This window comes from Aethalodelphis obliquidens, unplaced genomic scaffold (assembly GCF_003676395.1).
Source record: "Aethalodelphis obliquidens isolate GAN/ISIS:26980383/991018 unplaced genomic scaffold, ASM367639v1 scaffold7, whole genome shotgun sequence".
Taxonomy (NCBI): Eukaryota; Metazoa; Chordata; class Mammalia; order Artiodactyla; family Delphinidae; genus Aethalodelphis; species Aethalodelphis obliquidens.
Window position 1 is genome coordinate 62,348,096 of NW_020837951.1, and position 16,326 is coordinate 62,364,421.

At 40.2% G+C, this 16,326-nt stretch overlaps 1 protein-coding gene across 5 annotated transcripts in view; it reads right to left on the bottom strand.

The window, feature by feature from the left end:
- MPDZ (multiple PDZ domain crumbs cell polarity complex component) overlaps positions 1–15,301 on the bottom strand; it is a 166,856-nt gene extending 151,555 nt beyond the window's left edge. For 2 of the 5 annotated variants that reach the window (XM_027105867.1, XM_027105862.1), the window contains exon 1: positions 14,862–15,300. The gene's annotated coding sequence lies outside the window, so the exon portion shown is untranslated. Of the gene's footprint in view, positions 1–14,861 lie in introns of all 5 variants that reach the window. The other 3 variants (XM_027105865.1, XM_027105864.1, XM_027105869.1) reach the window with 2 other exon arrangements.
- Between the last annotated feature and the right edge of the window lie 1,025 nt (positions 15,302–16,326).

Below are 16,326 nucleotides of genomic sequence, written 5' to 3' on the forward strand. Positions count from 1 at the left end.
AGACTGGCTGAATGGATACAAAAACAAGACCCACATATATGCTGTCTACAAGAGACCCACTTCAGACCTACAGACACAAACAGACAGAAAGTGAGGGGATGGAAAATGATATTCCATGCAAATTGAAATCAAAAGAAAGCTGGAGTAGCAATTCTCTTATCAGACAAAATAGACTTTAAAATAAAGACTATTACAAGAGACAAAGAGGGACACAACATAATGATCAAGGGATCAATCCAAGAAGAAGATATAACAATGGTAAATATTTATGCACCTCAATACATAAGGCAAACAGCCATAACAGGGGAAATCGACAGTAACAAAATAACAGTAGGGGACTTTAATACCCCACTTACACCAGTGGACAGATCATCCAAAATGAAAATAAATAAGAAAACACAAGCTTTAAATGACACATTAGACAAGATGAACTTAATTGATATTTATAGAACATTCCATCCAAAAACAACAAAATACACTTTCTTCTCAAGTGCTCATGGAACATTCTCCAGGAGAGATCACATCTTGGGTTACAAATCAAGCCTTGGTAAATTTAAGAAAATCGAAATCATGTCAAGTATCTTTTCTGACCACAACGCTATGAGACTAGATATCAATTACAGGAAAAAAAAACTGCAAAAAATACAAACACATGGAGGCTAAACAATATGCTACTAAATAACCAACAGATCACTGAGGAAATCAAAAAATACCTAGAAACAAATGACAATGAAATCATGATGACCCAGAACCTATGGGATGCAGCAAAAGCAGTTCTAAGAGGGAAGTTTATAGCAATAAAATCCTACCTCAAGAAACAAGAAACATCTCAAACAACCTAAACTTACACCTAAATCAATTAGAGAAAGAACCAAAAAAACCCAAAGTTAGCAGAAGGAAAGAAATCATAAAGATCAGATCAGAAATAAATGAAAAAGAAACGAAAAAACAACAGCAAAGATCAGTAAGACTAAAAGCTGGTTCTTTCAGAAGGTAAATAATTGATAAACCACTAGCCAGACTCATCAAGAAAAAAAGGGAGAAGACTCAAATCAACAGAATTAGAAATGAAAAAGGAGAAGTAACAAATGACACTGCAGAAATACAAAGAATCATGAGAGATTACTACAAGCAACTACATGCCAATAAAATGGACAACCTGGAAGAAATGGACAAATTCTTAGAAAAGTACAATCTTCCGAGACTAAACCAGGAAGAAATAGAAAATATAAACTGACCAATCACAAGCACTGAAGTTGAGACTGTGATTAAAAATGTTCCAACAAACAAAAGTCCAGGACGAGAAGGCTTCACCAGCAAATTCTATCAAACATTTAGAGAAAAGCTAACACCTATCCTTCTCAAACTCTTCCAAAATATAGCAGAACAAGGAACACTCCCAAACTCATTCTATGAGGCCACCATCACTCTGATACCATAACCAGACAAAGATGTCACAAAAAAAGAAAACTACACACCAATACCACTGATGAACATAGATGCAAAAAATCCACAACAAAATACTAGCAAACAGAATCCAACAGCACATTAAAAGAATCATACACCATAATCAAGTGGGGTTTATCCCAGGAATGCAAGGATTCTTCAGTATACGCAAACCAATCAAGGTGATACACCACATTAACAAACTGAAGGATAAAAACCATATGATAATCTCAACAGCTGCAGAAAAAGCTTTCAACAAAATTCAACACCCATTTATGATAAAAACCCTCCAGAAAGTAGGCACACAGGAAACTTAACTCAACATAATAAAGGCCATACATGAGAAATGCACAGCCAACATCCTTCTCAATGGTGAAAAACTGAAACCATTTCCACTAAGATCAGGAACAAGATAAGGTTCTCCACTCTCACCACTATTATTCAACATAGTTTTGGAAGTTTTAGCCACAGCAATCAGAGAAGAGAAAGAAATAAAAGGAATCCAAATCGGAAAAGAAGTAAAACTGTCACTGTTTGTAGATGACATGATACTATACATAGAGAATCCTGAAGATACTACCAGAAAACTACCAGAGCGAATCAATGAATTTAGTAAAGTAGCAGGATATAAAACTAATGCACAGAAATCTCTTGCATTTCTATACACTAATGATAAAATATCTGAAAGAGATATTAAGGAAACACTCCCATTTACCACTGAAACAAAAGGAGTAAAATACCTAGGAATAAACCTACCTAAGGAGACAAAAAAACATATATGCAGAAAACTATAAGAAACTGATGAAAGAAATCAGACAATACAAACAGATGGAAAGATATACCATGTTCTTGGATTGGAAGAGTCAACATTGTGAAAATGAGTGTACTACGCAAAGCAATCTACAGATTCAATGCAATCCCTATCAAACTACCAATGGCATTTTTCACAGACTAGAACAAAAAATTTCACAGTTTGTATGGAAACACAAAAGACCCCAAATAGCCAAATCAATTTTGAGAAAGGAAACGGAGCTGGAGGAATCAGGCTCCCTGACTTCAGACTATACTATAAAGCTATAGTAATCAAGACAGTATGGTGCTGGCACAAAACAAAATATAAATCAATGGAACAGGATAGAAAGCCTAGAGATAAACCCATGCACATATGGTCACCGTATCTTTAATAAAGGAGGCAAGTACATACAATGGAGAAAAGACAGCCTCTTCAATAAGTGCTGCTGGGAAAACTGGGCAGCTACATGTAATAGAATGAAATTAGAATACTCCCTAACACCATACACAAAAATAAACTCAAAATAGATTAAAGACTTAAATGTAAGGCCAGACACTATAAAACTCTTAGAGAAAAACAGAGGCAGAACACTCTATGACATCAATCACAGCAAGATCCTTTTTGACCCACCTCCTAGAGAACTGGAAATAAAAACAAAAATAAACATTTGGGACCTAATGAAACTTAAAAGCTGTTGCACAGCAAAGGAAACCATAAACAAGATGAAAAGACAACCCTCAGAATGGGAGAAAATATTTGCAAATGGAGCAACTGACAAAGGATTAATCCCCCAAATATACAAGCAGCTCATGTAGCTCAATATCAAAAAAATAAACAACCCAATCCAAAAATGGGCAGAAGACATAAACAGACATTTGTCTAAAGAAGATATACAGATTTCCAACAAACACATGAAAGGGTGCTCAACATCACTAATCATTAGAGAAATGTAAATCAAAACTACAATGAGGTATCACCTCACATCAGTCAGAATGGCCATCATCAAAAAATCTACACACAATAAATGCTGGAGAGGGTGTGGAGAAAAGGGAACCCTCTTGCACTGTTGGTGGGAATGTAAATTGATACAGCCACTATGGAGAACAGTATGGAGGTTCCTTAAAAAACTAAAAACAGAACTACCATACGACCCAGCAATCCCACTACTGGGCATATACCCTGAGAAAACCATAATTCAAAAAGAGTCATAAACCACAATGTTCACTGCAGCACTATTTACAATAACCAGGACATGGAAGCAACCTAAATGTCCATCGACAGATGAATGGATAAAGATGTGGCATATATATACAATGGAATATTACTCAGCCTTAAAAAGAAACGAAATTGAGTTATTTGTAGTGAGGTGGATGGACCTAGAGTCTGTCATACAGAGTGAAGTAAGTCAGAAAGAGGAAAACAAATACCGTATGCTAACAAATATATATGGAATCTAAAAAAAAAAAGGTTCTGAAGAACCTAGGGACAGGACAGGAATAAAGACACAGATGTAGAGAATGGACTTGAGGACACGGGGAGGGCGAAGGGTAAGCTGGGACGAAGTGAGAGAGTGGCATTGGTATATATATATATATACACACACACACTACCAAATGTAAAATAGATAGCTAGTGGGAAGCAGCCGCATAGCACTGGGAGATCAGCTCAGTGCTTTGTGTCTACCTAGAGGGGTGGGATAGGGAGGGTGGGAGGGAGACGCAAGAGGGAGGCGATATGGGGATATATGTATATGTATAGCTGATTCACTTTGTTATATAGCAGAAACTAACACAACATTGTAAAGCAATTATACTCCAATAAAGATATTTTAAAAAAACAAAGAAAAAAGCTGACCTTATAATAGGATAATAATAAAATGACACTGTAGAAAAATATTACTTTAAAAGTTAAAGAGCCATATAAAAATTTTTTTTTAATTCCAGTGGAATCAAAAATACTCCAGCAAGCTCCACGATGAAATAATATCTACATACACGGAGGAGAATACATCTAAAAAATATAAATCAGCCATGATGCTCTCTTATTTACCTCCCACTAAACCAAAACAAATTCACCTCTGGATCTTCCATTAACTGAATATGCAAACGTTCAAGAAGAAATTAAAATTTCTTCACAGTAATAAAAGTAGTGTTTTTCATAATCTGTACTAAAGACTCATTAGAGAGAACTCTGTATCCCTCTGAAAGCAAAGAGGTGTCACTGTCTAAATCAGCTGATAAGCTCATCAAGCAGTGGTAGTGTACACTCCTGAGAATACAATGAGGAAAGTCAGCCAAAGACATAACAACTTATATCGTGCTGGCAAGATTCCAAGTTGCTCAGAGAAGGGAAAATTATTTAAAGAAGTCTGAATTAATATGAATCTACCCAAACACAAACCTTACCCACGTAAGATAAATAAGCATGGACCAATTCAATCTCCTAATTACTAATTCAGAGATAACTTTAATAGGCTACACTATTTAGTCACCCTATGTAAGTCTATAGGACTCACTAAGGCCATCTTGACCACTTGGTACTTCGCCTCTGAAAACAATTTAAAAGGTCTCATTCTCTTTCAATAAACATGACTATTTGCTTCTTAATTAACACATCTACTATTTAACTACATGCATTAACTGTATTTTACTATGGTACTCAAAGGACTGTTAAAATTAAGATTATAAACCAACTTTTACTTTTGTAATAATCCAGACAGCACATCTGCTTTAAATGGTGTTGCTGCTTTGGGGTTTGTGTTTTTTTTATTGTTTAGCCACTCAATTTCAATCAAGTGATCAGAGAGTAGAGACAAACACAAAAATGTTAAAAATGGCCTGAAAAACCTGAATGACCCCAGTAAGAATAACATGTTTTCATAATATAATGACCATCCTTTCTCCAATTCTTGGTATGTCTGATGATCTTAGGTGTAACATATAATGAATGGCAATTATGTGTATAATTCAGGTGCCAAATTACTCCTTTGTTATCCAAATCACTATAGGACTGTCACATAAAGTTGTCATAAGAAGTGACCAATAAATCTACCAAAAATTATAAGAACTACCAAAAATATGCACGTGGGTCAGGAGAATTAGGCAAGCAATCTGGAAATACAGTTTTGGGCTCAATATTGAAACTGACTTCACAAGGTAGTATACAAAAGCTTGTGGAAAACCTCAACGCTCACGTGACTTTAAAAAAATTAATCACCTGATATTTTCAAAAATTTGAAAAATTTAAATCTCCCTATTTTACAATTGCCAGGGTTTTTTTTAATAAAATATGATTTACATATTTTTGAACTTCATGTAAACATTAAATAAGGGTACTTAAATTTTATGTTGATCCAAAAGGGGCATGAATTTAAGAAGACTGAATAAAACTGTCAAATACAAGAGTCTGACACAACATAGTTGAATCCAAGCACAAGTACACTACAAGGCAATGGATGAAGTATAGGAGAATTCTAAAACTATTTCAAAAACTCTGAATGGTATATCCATAAAATGAACTATTTCTCAGTAATAAACAGTAATAAACCACGAGTACAGGCAACAAGGATGAATCCTAAAATACACGGTGAAGCAGTCAGACAAAAAGAACACACTGTATGATTCCATTTATTTAAAGCTCTAGAGAATGCAAACTATAGTGACAAAAAGCAGATCAGTGGTTACTTTGAGATAGGGAAGTAGGAGAGGCAAGAAAGGATTACAAAGGGGCGTGAGGAAAATCTGCGGGGGATGGATATGTGCACTGTCTTGACTGCGAGGCTGGTTTCACAAGGGTCCAAATTCAACAAACTGTACACTTTCAATATGTGCAGTTCATCATATGTGAACTATAAATTATACATCAGTAAAATACTTAAACAAGCCCTCTCCCCTCCCTGAGAGAAGGGGGAAGCCTAAAGGTCCAGAGTTTAGCACCCAACAGATGTTCACTGAACTTAATAGCACTGCCTAGGGGGCAATAATCCAGGCCCGGGGGCTATTAATATAGATAGATATATGTATATATGTACATTCTGCAAAGTTTATAGTATAAAGAGACATTCCAGTGCTGTACTTTTCTCAACCGGAACAGGATGACTACATTCACTAGTCCCAGGAAAACCGTGAATGTGGTAGAAAGGAGGGAGAGGGTGTCAGGCAAAACTCCACTGAATCCTATAGTTGAGGCCCCTCCAGTGCTACAGCAGGAAATAAATGTTGCCCAGAGGCAGACTTCATGCCTGACTTATTAAAATGAAATACTCTTGCAAGACTGGGGGAAGAAAGTGGGAACATCTGGTCTAAACCTTCTTTAACTTTATCCAGTAATGCCTTAGACAAACAGGACCTGTTTGGGAGGGGTGCTTAGCAAAATATGAGAGAAGCTGGGCATACCTTGTATAGATCAGAGAAGATCTTTTAAACTGTAAAATAATCTTTAATATTTATGGTTCTGTCATCACAGTTTTGTTAGTGTAGTGATGTCTTATAAGCACAGGATAACAGACTCCCATGACCATTTTCTTCAGCGTGTTCCCTGAAGCAAGGCATGCTAGGGACCACCTAATTATCAATACATAATGTAAAGTTATTGCAAAATTAACTATAGGTCTATGGAACATTTAATTTTTAAGCCCAGATCAAGAATTACAAATGCATTCTCCACTGGTGTCCTGTGTGCCATATGGTAGTTAGGCATATTATACCTCCTCAAAGAGTCAAGAGACATTGGTTCAAACAGGTGCAATTAATGTCAGTTCAAACATATGGACGTTTAATAATCTCAAATCATTTTATCCTCACTGAGAGAAAGGGCAATTACTGAAAACTACTGACCAATGGCTGTACTTGTTCATTTGTATATCAAAATAAGTTAAGCATTCTCGTTTCACAAAATACTTGTTTTCTTTGGGGAGGGATAGTACCTAGGTGACAGAATTGCAGCTAAGTTTTTCTGTTTCTTTGCAGTTGTTTATGTTGTGTGTGTGTATATGTGTATATATATATATATATATATATATATGTATGTATTTTGTTTTGTTTTGCGGTACGTGGGCCTGTCACTGTTGTGGCCTCTCCCGTTGCAGAGCACAGGCTCCGGACGTGCAGGCTCAACAGCCATGGCTCACGGGCCCAGCCGCTCCGCGGCATGTGGGATCTTCCCGGACCGGGGCATGAACCCGTGTCCCCTGCATCGGCAGGCGGACTCTCAACCACCGCACCACCAGGGAAGCTCATGTTCATATTTTTTAAACGTGCTTTTTTATCATCAAAAAAAGTTACTACAAGAAAGAATTACCTTATGTATTTTACTATAACTATAGTTTTAAAACATAAGCAATAGAGTAAATGAAAAGTATCCCAGGGGCTTCCCTCGTGGCGCAGTGGTTGAGAGTCCGCCTGCCGATGCAGGGGACACAGGTTCGTGCCCCGGTCCGGGAAGATCCCACATGCCGCGGAGCGGCTGGGCCCGTGAGCCATGGCCGCTGAGCCTGCGCGTCCGGAGCCTGTGCACTGCAACGGGAGAGGCCACAACAGTGAGAGGCCCACGTACCCCCCCCCCCCCAAAAAAAAAAGTATCCCAAAAGGTATTCATACTATCAACATTAAATCATCAACACAAACTAAATAGGTTTTTCCTTGAGTTTTTGTTGTCCAGTAGCTGATGTTTCTGTCTTTTCCTTTCTTACAAGTGTTTTCTCTTTCACTTTCCCCTCCTGCATTTAGTTATGGCACCCTAGATCCGGAGGTAGAGTGGTTTACAAGAAAATAACAATGAATGTTGATTTTGCAGATCTAAATAAAGCCAACAGGAGGATAAAGACAAGAATTCCCTCGACCAAACAAATTTAACCACCACAGGCAAGAAGAAAAAAGCAAGAATTTAAGCCTTGTTTTACCTTTTTTTTTTTAAAACTCAGCTGTCCAAATTTGGAAGAACTGCTTTAACACTGCTCTAACAAATATAATTTCAACGCTTCAAAAAGTTTTTTGTTACTTTATGATATATAGGATATGAATTACTTTTTAAATTATATTTTTCCAAAAAGGGGAAGATATTTCTGGGGAAAAAAGACTATGCCAAATATCTGACCATAAAACATGCATAGGATATACACACAGTTTTTAGGTCAATATAATTTAAATTATAAATTTTACTGTTTTAATCACACTCCAAAACCATCATGAGATGTTTACAACACTAATATTTCATCTTTGCGAATTTAATGTTTTACTCATTTTGTGAGAGATAGAAGAAATATTTTAAGAAAATTGATGCTTTTATGAAATGCTTAAAAAGAAAACGAATGCTCTGTCTACAAAAAGGAAGGGCCAATTTTCCAGTGAACACCAGAAGAAAGAAAACAAGTGGCCTCAGGCCAAAGATAAAATAACTTTTTCCTCACATAGTAGTTTCCCTTTCTTTCCAAACATCAAATTACCACAATACAGCTTAGGTATACCACCACAATAGCCTCCTACAGGACCTCCCTCCCTTACCCTGAAGCCAGTCCAATTCTTCAAGGTCTCACCAGTTTACAACCTACAGTCTGTGAGAGCCTTACAGTCTCTGTAAGAATTTATGAATTGTTTCCTCCCCAAAGTCATATGTTGAAGTCCTAACCCCCAATACCTCAGAATATGACTATATTTGGAGAGAGGGTCTTTAAAGAGGTAAATAAGGTTAAATGAGGTCACTGGGGTAGGCCCTTAATCCATCTACAAGTTGCCAGCAAGGAACCCAATGTTGATGTCTAACTTCTTTAATCACTGTAACTTTTACTACATGTAAAACCTTTTTGTTCTTTCCTCTGTGTGTCTATTTTTCCAACTAAGACAGTAAGCTTCCAACAGTATTTATTTGGTGTTCTCCCCAGTGCCTAACCCAATTCAACATACCTCCTAATCCATCTATTACCATCTACTCAATGAATAACTACCTCAGATCTTCTTGGCAAGTGTTTCACAGGAAGGCAATGGTATCAGTTTTCTCTATCTAGAAATAGTTCATCTCCTTATTCTTATTCACCCATGTGGAACCCCACTATAATTATTTAATTATAGTACATTAACTTTATCATATTAAACATCATTTCCCAACTGTATTTATAGTGATGCTCTTTTAAGCAGGAAACTAATTTACAAGAAAAAATAATACCTTTCTTGTTATAAATATGGGGTTGATAATGTATGTAACAATGTAACAATATCAAATGAATTCCTACTTTAGGCCAAACGTGTTTTAAGAGCACATGTAACTGTTTGGGAAATATAACTGGTGATATTATCATCATTCACATGCACCATCAAGCAGTCCTGAATTCTACAGGAAGTTGTTTGCTTCTTTACTCTGAATCATAGAAGCTTTTGCTGATAGATGTGTCATTTGCTCTAGCATATATAGGGACATTTCCAACCCAAGACGTCAACCCTGCCCGAAGATATTTTGTGAAAAGCACAGAGTACTTTGTGCGTATTATAAACATACAAAAGGGAACCCACCTGCAACTCAACCTGAATCAAGTCTATTAATCTGCTCTTAACTCAGGACAGTATCTTCCAGGCAACTGTTACTCCCCAGCTTCTAAATCCCTTAATCTGAAATGGGTCCATTTCTTTGTTTGTAAAGCAGAGCCTCTCCACCACATCAGCTAAAGGCTAAAGGCCTGATCAATGCAAAATTACATTTCAAGGATTTCCATCAATGTCTCCAAGCACCAAGCCTTGCACAGATACAGTAAACTCTGGGGAGAGTCTCTACTCCCTCATCATATATATATATTTAAAAGATAAATGAACTACACCAAGAAAATCCTAAAGATGCCACCAGAAAACTACTACAGTTAATCAATGAATTTGTAAAGTAGCAAGATACAAAATTAATGCACAGAAATCTCTTGCACTCCTATACACTAATGATGAAAAATATGAAAGAGAAATCAAGGAAACACTCCCATTTACCACTGCAACAAAAAGAATAAAATACCTAGGAATAAACCTACCTAAGGAGACAAAAGACCTGTATGCAGAAAACTGTAAGACACTGATGAAAGAAATCAAGGACAATACAAACAGATGGAAAGATATATCATGTTCTTGGACTGGAAGAACCAACATTGTGAAAATGACTATATTACCCAAAGCAATCTACAGATTCAGTGCAATCCCTATCAAATTACCAATGGCATTTTTCACAGAACTAGAACAAAAAAAACTTACAATTTGTATGGAAACACTAAGACACTGATAGCCAAAGCAATCTTGAGAAAGAAAAACAGAGCTGAAGGAACGAGGCTCCCTGACTTCAGACTATGCTACAAAGCTACCGTAATAATCAAGACAGTATGGTACTGGCACAAAAAGAGAAACATAGATCAATGGAATGGGACAGAAAGCCCAGAGATAAACCTGCACACATATGGTCACCTTACCTTTGACAAAAGAGGCAAGAATACACAATGGAGAAAAGACAGCCTCTTCAGTAAGTGCTGCTGGGAAAACTGGACAGCTACATGTAAAAGAATGAAATTAGAACACTCCCTAACACCACACACAAAAATAAACTCAAAATGGATTAAAGATCTAAATGTAAGGCCAGACACTATAAAACTCTTAGAGGAAAAAATAGGCAGAACACTCTATGACATCAATCACAGCAAGATCCTTTTTGACCCACCTCCTAGAGAACTGGAAATAAAAACAAAAATAAACAATTGGGACCTAATGAAACTTCAAAGCTTTTGCACAGCAAAGGAAACCATAAACAAGATGAAAAGACAACCCTCAGAATGGGAGAAAATATCTGCAAACGAAGCAACTGACAAAGAATTAATCTCCAAAATATACAAGCAGCTCATGGAGCTCAGTATCAAAAAAACAAACAACCCAATCGAAAAATGGGCAGAAGACCTAAACAGACATTTCTCCAAGGAGGATATACAGATTTCCAACAAACACATGAAAGGATGCTCAACATCACTAATCATTAGAGAAATGCAAATCAAAACTACAATGAGGTATCACCTCACACCAGTCAGAATGGCCATCATCAGAAAATCTACAAACAATAAATGCTGGAGAGGGTGTGGAGAAAAGGGAACCCTCTTGCACTGTTGGTGGCAATGTAAACTGATACAGCCACTATGGAGAACGGTATGGAGGTTCCTTAAAAAACTAAAAACAGAACTACCATACGACCCAGCAATCCCACTACTGGGCATATACCTGGAGAAAAACATAATTCAAAAAGATACACATACCCCAGTGTTCACTGCAACACTGTTTACAATAGCCAGGACATGGAAGCAACCTAAATGTCCATCGACAGATGAATGGATAAAGATGTGGCACATATACACAATGGAATGTTACTCAGCCATAAAAAGGAATGAAATTGAGTTATCTGTGGTTAGGTGGATGGACCTAGAGTCTGTCATACAGAGTGAAGTAAGTCAGAAAGAGAAAAACAAATATCGTATGCTAACGCACATATATGGAATCTTAAAAAAACGGTACTGATGAACCTAGTGGCAGGGCAGCAATAAAGACGCAGATGTAAAGAAAGAACTTGACACAGCAGGGGAAGGGGAAGCTGGGATGAAGTGAGAGAGCAGCACTGACATACATACACTACCAAAAATAAAATAGATAGCTAGTGAGAAGCAGCTGCAAAACACGGGGAGATCTGCTCGATGCTTTGTGATAAACTAGAGGGGTGGGATAGGGAGAGTGGGAGGGAGGCTCAAGAGGGGATATGGGGATATATGTATACTCATAGCTGACTTACTTTTTTATACAGTAGAAACTAACACAACATTGTAAAGCAATTATACTCCAATAAAGATATACAAAAAAAAGTATCTGAGATGCAAAGAGAACTTCAGCCGCCAAACAGGGCATTGTATATATGATAGGAATTTGGAGTACAATAAAAACTGACATACATCTGTCCCCTAGCAACAACAGTCAGGGGGCTCACGTGATGAAATGAAGGAGTGTGTTAAATGGAGAAAGGAAACCAGAAACAAGAGAGGGGAAAAGAAATACTGAAAGGAGCCAAGGAAAAGGAGGGAACACAAGTAAGAATTATGGTATGCATCTGAGCAATCTAGTAGCAATGTGTTGAGACAAACTTCATCAATTGTTTTGTTTGTTTTTGCAAATGACGTAGGCAAGACGAGTGATGAAGAGTCAAGGGGCTCCCCAAACTAGCTCTGCCTAAGTGACAACCTGCCTGTGGAAAGGAACTTATGACAACCCCTAACCCCTGCCTCTGTCTAGCTAAATAAGCAGAACTATAATTCTCAAAGCTGCTCAGGTAACAGAGCAGCTAGAAGTCACCAGAACTCACTGCAGAGCACCCTGAGATACAGCTATATATTGAACTTAAAATAGCTAAATATATAATTTCTGCTAATCACAAACTCCACTTCAGCCTAGATTCTTAAAAAGATCCCAAAAGGTTAAGAAAACTTTTTGAGAGTGAAACATGGAAATGAGAAATCCAGCACATTAATTTGTCTGCCTACTGGGGAACAGTCTGCCAATTCACAGAACACCAGAAACAGGGCCTAAAAGGCAGTGAAATTAAACAATATGCTCATTACATGAGGGAGTATGTAAGCAATACTTTTGAAGCCTAGTCTTGATTGGCAGCTATTTCTGTAGAGTAAGACAGTAAATTTTTCACTTTGAAGGCTCTCCATCTCTGTCTCAACTATGCAACTACTCCAATCTGCCACTGCTGCTGCGAAAGCAGCCACAAACAGCAAGAAAGAATCACAGACAATAAGAATGAGAGTGGCTGTGCACCAATAAAACTATGTGCACTGACATTTGATCTTCATATATTTTTCACATGTCATGCAATATTATTCTTTTGATTTTGTTTTTCAATCATTAAAAAATGTACAAACCATCCCTAGCTCTTAAACCTTAGAGAAAAAAACAGGCTGCAGCAGACAGATTTGGCCCTTGGCCCTTAAGTTTACAGACCTCTGCTTTTAAGGACCCTAATGTGAACTCTGAGGTGGGAGGGGGGAGTGAGGGGGCAGTGGGGGATAAAGTCCAGTCTAGATAAACTTGGCCCATCTGTAAACTAGCCCATCAGCAAGCAGGAAATCTGGGCATACCAGACAAGACTATTCCCACCACCCTCTAAACCCTCTCAGCTCCTCCCTCAGGCAAAGGCACAGGTGCACTGCATTAGAATTCAAGCCAAGAAACTTCCAAGTTTTGTTGGGTTTTAAATGCAGTTATTTACCTAAATTCTACCGGGGCTAAAGCATATATTTTACAAATTTAGATGATGCGACTCCTACAAAAAGTTCATTGTAGTTCCCTATACCCAAATGCAACATGTAACCCTGAAACCCACTCCATCACTTCATAAATGTTTCAGATTAGGTGTTACTTATTCTGTTAAAGGCAACCTAAATGAGGAATGCCTACGGAAACACAAACGGGATGTTTACGCCACAGCTGTCCAACAAGGCTGGATGACAAGAGTCTGGCCACTTTTCAGATTATTCCCCTCTCGACACCAAAAGAATTTGGAGAGTCTTCCTTCTAGGTTGGTGAAGTCAAGGTCCTCTTATCTGATGACACCTCTGAAACACTAGCCGCCACCCGCACCCACTCCGCCCAAGACCCGCAGCGTCCAAACCCGGATTCCGCCCCAGCAGAGCAACCTCGGCAGCCCCAGCTGCTGAGATGGACGGAGACTTCCCACCGGCCCCTACTCGCCCCTGGACACAGAGCAGCAGCGGCCCCTCCCGCCCTCTCCCGGCCCCTCCCCCTCTCCGCAGTCCCAGCATGAATTTCCACGCGATCGGCAGGAAAGAATAGCCCAGGCTTTGTGCCTCTGCAAAAGAACGCAGCAAGAATTTACACCATCACCACCGCTGAAACACACACACACACACACACACACACACAACTTCGGAACAGCGCTTCCCTACAAACATCCGGCATCCCGGGGCTGCGAAACTGCGGACAAAGGCGCCCCATCGCCGCGGGGTGGGGGGATAAAAGGGGAGGCGGGAGCAAAACACTCCCACCAACGCGGACAGCTGACGAAAGGGCACTGGCGTCTGGGAGAGGGATGAAAAGTGGGGGCGGATACCAGTGAGCCGCGCGCTCTGGGTGTCCCGCAGCCGAGGCGAGAGGCGCCAGTCTGGGGGCGCGTCTCCCCACCCCCGCGTAACGATAGAGTGGGCGTCCGACCCGGGGCGCGGCCACCGCAGCAGACAGCAACAGGCTCCCGCGCCCCGCTGCGCCCGGCCCGCGTGCCAGGCCCGGGGTCCGCCTCCTCAGCACCCTTACTATGCCCCTCCTGGCGAACAAAAAGACGAAACTTTTCAACCTCTTAGAATCAACAAGAGCAAAAAGGAGGGGAGAAGTGGCTGAAAGAACCGGAACGACCGCTTGGGGACCCGGCGAGTCGCAAAGGAAACTTCCAGACCCCATCATTTTCAACAATCAGAGGAGCAGCTGCTTCCCGGTAGCGCCGGGCCGCGCAGGGTGGGCCGCCCGCCCGCCCCGCGAGCCGAGCCCCGGGCGGTGCGCGCGCAGGGCACGGGGGCGCGCTCCGGCCTCCTGGCCCGGGCCCCGGCGCTGCTTACCCTGCTCGCGGCGGCCGCCGCCGGCGGGAACGCGAAAGGAACGGAGGGTTGGAGAGCTGGGGTCGCCGGGGACACTGGGAGCCTCGCCTCGCCCACGCTCGCTCTCTTCTGTCCTGAAGTAACGTCCCGGCGAGGAGCTTCGGGAGGAACGCGCACTGACGCTCCCACTCGACCGAGAAACTTAATCCTTCCCGGCCGCCGGCGGCCCGACGCCAGCCTCGCGCTCCGCCGCGCCCCCTCCCCCTGCGCGCGCCGCACTTGCGCCGACCGGGGCTGCCGCGGAGGCGGCTGCGGCGGCTGGGCCCGGGCTGCCAGGGCTGCGTGACGCCTTCGGCCGGCGGGGCGGCTGGCGCGCCTCGGCCAATCAGGGGGCGCGGCCCAGCCGGCAGGCCCCGGGGTTTAAACTAGCTCCGCGGGCGCTCGGCTGGGGATGTGGGGAGTGGGTTCCGCACGGTTGCTGGAGAAAAGCCCCCTTAAATGTCAAGGTCAAATAAAAAAGAAGCATTAATTTGGATAAGTCTGTCCCATGCAACGTTTAGGATATACACTAAAAAATTCTTTGTTTATCTGAAATTCGGATTTACCTGGGCAGCCTGTATTTTTATTTGCTGAATCTGGTAACCTGCGGGAACCGGTAGCCTCTATTTCTAGTTTTGAGGACTTTTTTTTTTTTTTTTTTTAATGCGAATTGCTCTCTGGTAGCTCATTAAAGTGATGAGAAGCACTTTAATGAGGATGCTTGGGGGCGGGGCTAATCTAACTTTCTAGAAAGTAACTTTTAGCGCATCAATGTCCATTCTCAGACAGATGATCCAACTAAAAAACAAACAAACAAACAAAAAGTGGAGGAAGGGTGCAGAAATACACGGTGCCAGGAAAAACATACTCATTTCTATTCTGTGCCATTTAAGATTTTCTTTCTGATATTCTCAATTCCCTGAGTCCCAGGAATATTCTCTGGGGAGGAAAATTGCTCCCTTTTTCAATACATAAGTCTAATATTAAAGTATACATCAAAGGATACTCAGAAGCCCAATTAAAATATTTAAAGAATTTATTTTAATATCCTGAATTAAAGGTCTGTTTTTCTTTAGCAGACTTGTAAATTTGGTTTGTCTTAAAAAACGTATTTGTATTTCTACAATATTCACCAACTATTTAAGGGGAAACACAGTTTATAAAATATACAAGACTTCAGAGGGAAACTGGTTTAAGTTTTTAAATGGATATTTTCAGAAAGCTGCAAAATAGAACATTTGCCTGTAAATGACTAGGAGTTGAGTAGTCAGCTCAGTGCCCTGGGCTGAAGAGAGTGTCTTCAGCCCAAGGACGCTTGCTCTTTTATAAACATATGAATTGGTATAGATTTTCCCACGGGGAAACAAAAACATGGAGTAGATTTCTTCATAGTCTATGGATATTCATTTCCTCTGGGTCTTTTGAAAATGAAAGTTAAGATAGGATA